The 5,017-nt window shown below is 35.6% G+C and overlaps 2 non-coding genes across 2 annotated transcripts; both read left to right on the top strand.

Moving 5' to 3' along the window:
• Positions 1-2,509: 2,509 nt before the first annotated feature.
• Positions 2,510-2,628, top strand: LOC112484653. The gene has a single exon (XR_003048103.1). It is a non-coding gene; the product is annotated as a 5S ribosomal RNA (ribosomal RNA).
• Positions 2,629-4,660: 2,032 nt separating this feature from the next.
• On the top strand, positions 4,661-4,779 carry LOC112484652. Its single transcript, XR_003048102.1, has one exon. It is a non-coding gene; the product is annotated as a 5S ribosomal RNA (ribosomal RNA).
• Positions 4,780-5,017: the final 238 nt, after the last annotated feature.

Below are 5,017 nucleotides of genomic sequence, written 5' to 3'. Positions count from 1 at the left end.
GCTAGAATCTAAGGGAAAACAGTATGGAAAAATAATTTTTAAATAACCTATGCCTTAAAGGCTAGTGATTGTCACCAGGAGATATTTCCTACTAGAATTAAACATTTTTTTCCCCCTAATTGTTGCTACTTACATAGAGTGGTTTGGGTTGTTTCCAGTTTTTCTTCCTATAATGTTTTATTTGGAATAATTATAACCTTACGGAAAAGTTGCAAAAATAAAAATAGTACAAAGAATACCTCATTATCCTTTAACTAGATTCAGCTGTTTAGTAATGTTTTAACATTTACTCCATGTTTTAGCATTTTTCTTTCTGTCTCTGTCTCTCTCTCTCTCTCTCTCTCTCTCTATATATATATATATATATGTTTGCATGTATGTATGTATGTATGTATATATGTGTGAATGTATATATGTACCGATTTTTAAGGGTTATACATACACCATGGCCTTTTATCCTTAAATACCTAGATAGTTCCTAAGAATATTCTTATGTAACCACCATACAGTTATCACCTTTAGTCAATTTAACATTGGTGTAATGCATTAATCTATTATTCATGGTCTCAATCTGTCAGTTGACTCCAAAATGTCCCCTTTCCAGTACAGGAGCCCCACGAGGGTCAAGTACTGCATTTAGTTGTTCTGTCAAAGGCGGAGGAGTGTTGAAAGGTCTTTTATTCTGAAGAATGTCAGGGCTAAACTGAGCTGAGGGATGACACTTAGAAGAGATCGGCATACATCTACCTTATTTTGTTTATACTGTTGGGGGTAAAATCAAACTATTAGCCTCAGCTACTTGTGCATAATTTGATTTCTGAGATGGTAGTGCAGCAGCCAAGATATTTACAACGATGCACAAGATATTCTGGGTGTTTTTTATGACAGTTGTTCAGTCATACTTTATGGTAGCTCTAGATCACACAAAGTAGTATTTGTAGGTGGAGAAAAGAGTTAGTTTAAGACAGTTATTTCCTGGCCAATAGCAAAAGCCATGCAGCTGCTGTGACATGTTTCCAAGTGCAGACGAACTGCTCGAAGAGATGAGTCTAGAGCACTCCCTTGAGCAAAGCACCTCTTACCTTACCTCCACCTGCCTTGATTTCAATTGTGGCAGTGGGTTACAGTCATGATTCTGCATGGAGAATCACCTTGGAATTTTTAAAAATCAACTTTATTTACATATAGTTTACATAAAATAAACATTCTAAGGCTCTTTATTCATTCCTGAAGATCCAAGTTTCCCTCTAGTACTGTTTGATTTCATCCTGAAGAAATTTTCCTTAGCATTTCTTATGTAGTCTGGTGACAACAGATTGTCTCGGTTTCTTTTACTTGTCTGTATTTTGCCTTCTCTGTTGAAAGATATTTTTGCTGGAGACAGAATTTTATTTGCAAATTTTTTCCTTTCAGAACTTCAAAAATGTTCCATGGTCTTTTGTCTCTATGATTTCTGATGAGTAGTCTGTGATCATTGGAACAGTAACCCTTTATGTGATTTGTCAATTTACTTTGAGCATTTAAGATTTTCTCTTTATTTCTGGTTTTCAGTAGTTTGGCTATGAAGTGTCAAAGCACGGTTTTCTTTAAATCTATCCTGTTGGGCATTTTCTGAGCTTCCTAAATCTGTAAATTTACTTCTTTCCATCTAGTTTGGGAAATTTTAGTCATTATTACCTCAAATGTTTTTTCCTTCCCCATTTTACCCTCTTGTGAGATACAAGTTACAGTGTGTTTGACTCTTCAATGTTTACAGATCCCACAGTTTCTGTTAATTTTTTTCAATCTTTTTCCCCTTTCTTCAGAGTGGATAATTTCTATTGCTCTATTTTCAAAATCAGAGACCCTTTCTTTTGTCAACTGCATTATGCAATTTAGCCCATCCCATAATTTTTTTCCTTCCGATATTTTTAAGATCTATAATTTCTATTTTTAATACATTTTATTTCCCTACTTATATGTTAGTTTATTATAGGCACATTTTTGTCTACTAATTAGAGCATCTGAATCTTCTCAGGTTTGACCTCAACTCTTGAGAAATAATCACATTTTCCTGGTTCTTCATATATCAAGTAACACTAACTCATGTGGGGAAGAAATAGTCACATTTCCATTTTTTGCTATTGCAAACACCCTATTCACTGGAAGGGCTGGGAATGGAACTTGAAATTTCTAAAATTTTCAGTCTCGTTTCCTAGACTCTTTGGTTTTATTTTTCTCAACAAAATTCAATAATGAAAATCTCAGGAAACATAATGCCTGACACAAAGAAAATACTCACTAAATAGCAGTTTAAAAAATGTCTTTTATAGCCAGTTTATTCTGATTTTACTGAAACTGAGCATGTAATTCAAAATTGCAAAGAAATAAAGCTATACTATGAATCATGACTCTGGAAGAGGGAAGGTGCTGAGGGCCAACCCGTGTGCCTGCTTTGAAGTCTATCTTCTTCTCTTGCTAAAGCTGTTACATTTTGCATGCCACAAATCCTTTAAGAAAACTACATTTTGTCTACGGCCATGCTACCCTGAACAAGCCTGATCCCGTCTGATCTCGGAAGCTAAGTAGGGTTGGGCTTGGTTAGTACTTGGATGGTAGACCACCTGGGAAGACCAGGTGCTGTAGGCATAAAAAATAAAAAAATAAAGGATTATAAATTGACCAGGTCTTTAGTCAATTTAACATTGGTGTAATGCATTAATCTATTATTCATGGTCTCAATCTGTCAGTTGACTCCAAAATGTCCCCTTTCCAGTACAGGAGCCCCACGAGGGTCAAGTACTGCATTTAGTTGTTCTGTCAAAGGCGGAGGAGTGTTGAAAGGTCTTTTATTCTGAAGAATGTCAGGGCTAAACTGAGCTGAGGGATGACACTTAGAAGAGATCGGCATACATCTACCTTATTTTGTTTATACTGTTGGGGGTAAAATCAAACTATTAGCCTCAGCTACTTGTGCATAATTTGATTTCTGAGATGGTAGTGCAGCAGCCAAGATATTTACAACGATGCACAAGATATTCTGGGTGTTTTTTATGACAGTTGTTCAGTCATACTTTATGGTAGCTCTAGATCACACAAAGTAGTATTTGTAGGTGGAGAAAAGAGTTAGTTTAAGACAGTTATTTCCTGGCCAATAGCAAAAGCCATGCAGCTGCTGTGACATGTTTCCAAGTGCAGACGAACTGCTCGAAGAGATGAGTCTAGAGCACTCCCTTGAGCAAAGCACCTCTTACCTTACCTCCACCTGCCTTGATTTCAATTGTGGCAGTGGGTTACAGTCATGATTCTGCATGGAGAATCACCTTGGAATTTTTAAAAATCAACTTTATTTACATATAGTTTACATAAAATAAACATTCTAAGGCTCTTTATTCATTCCTGAAGATCCAAGTTTCCCTCTAGTACTGTTTGATTTCATCCTGAAGAAATTTTCCTTAGCATTTCTTATGTAGTCTGGTGACAACAGATTGTCTCGGTTTCTTTTACTTGTCTGTATTTTGCCTTCTCTGTTGAAAGATATTTTTGCTGGAGACAGAATTTTATTTGCAAATTTTTTCCTTTCAGAACTTCAAAAATGTTCCATGGTCTTTTGTCTCTATGATTTCTGATGAGTAGTCTGTGATCATTGGAACAGTAACCCTTTATGTGATTTGTCAATTTACTTTGAGCATTTAAGATTTTCTCTTTATTTCTGGTTTTCAGTAGTTTGGCTATGAAGTGTCAAAGCACGGTTTTCTTTAAATCTATCCTGTTGGGCATTTTCTGAGCTTCCTAAATCTGTAAATTTACTTCTTTCCATCTAGTTTGGGAAATTTTAGTCATTATTACCTCAAATGTTTTTTCCTTCCCCATTTTACCCTCTTGTGAGATACAAGTTACAGTGTGTTTGACTCTTCAATGTTTACAGATCCCACAGTTTCTGTTAATTTTTTTCAATCTTTTTCCCCTTTCTTCAGAGTGGATAATTTCTATTGCTCTATTTTCAAAATCAGAGACCCTTTCTTTTGTCAACTGCATTATGCAATTTAGCCCATCCCATAATTTTTTTCCTTCCGATATTTTTAAGATCTATAATTTCTATTTTTAATACATTTTATTTCCCTACTTATATGTTAGTTTATTATAGGCACATTTTTGTCTACTAATTAGAGCATCTGAATCTTCTCAGGTTTGACCTCAACTCTTGAGAAATAATCACATTTTCCTGGTTCTTCATATATCAAGTAACACTAACTCATGTGGGGAAGAAATAGTCACATTTCCATTTTTTGCTATTGCAAACACCCTATTCACTGGAAGGGCTGGGAATGGAACTTGAAATTTCTAAAATTTTCAGTCTCGTTTCCTAGACTCTTTGGTTTTATTTTTCTCAACAAAATTCAATAATGAAAATCTCAGGAAACATAATGCCTGACACAAAGAAAATACTCACTAAATAGCAGTTTAAAAAATGTCTTTTATAGCCAGTTTATTCTGATTTTACTGAAACTGAGCATGTAATTCAAAATTGCAAAGAAATAAAGCTATACTATGAATCATGACTCTGGAAGAGGGAAGGTGCTGAGGGCCAACCCGTGTGCCTGCTTTGAAGTCTATCTTCTTCTCTTGCTAAAGCTGTTACATTTTGCATGCCACAAATCCTTTAAGAAAACTACATTTTGTCTACGGCCATGCTACCCTGAACAAGCCTGATCCCGTCTGATCTCGGAAGCTAAGTAGGGTTGGGCTTGGTTAGTACTTGGATGGTAGACCACCTGGGAAGACCAGGTGCTGTAGGCATAAAAAATAAAAAAATAAAGGATTATAAATTGACCAGGTTCTTGCAATCTGTGAGTTGTAGAAGTTTTTTTTTGATGAAAAAGATGTATTTGAGGATGAGGCTGCATCCTGCAGGAAGCAGACCTGCAGGAAGCACTCAATGCACAGCACTGTCCCTTGCATAAACTTGCATAAACTTCTATACTAATGAAACACCTTAGCATTGCGACATGACATGATTATAAGATTTGTATTTGTT

The sequence above is a fragment of the Pteropus alecto genome, unplaced genomic scaffold (genome assembly GCF_000325575.1).
Source record: "Pteropus alecto unplaced genomic scaffold, ASM32557v1 scaffold17, whole genome shotgun sequence".
Lineage (NCBI taxonomy): Eukaryota > Metazoa > Chordata > Mammalia > Chiroptera > Pteropodidae > Pteropus > Pteropus alecto.
Note: the sequence above shows the minus strand (reverse complement) of the source record. Positions and strands in the feature narration are given on the sequence as shown.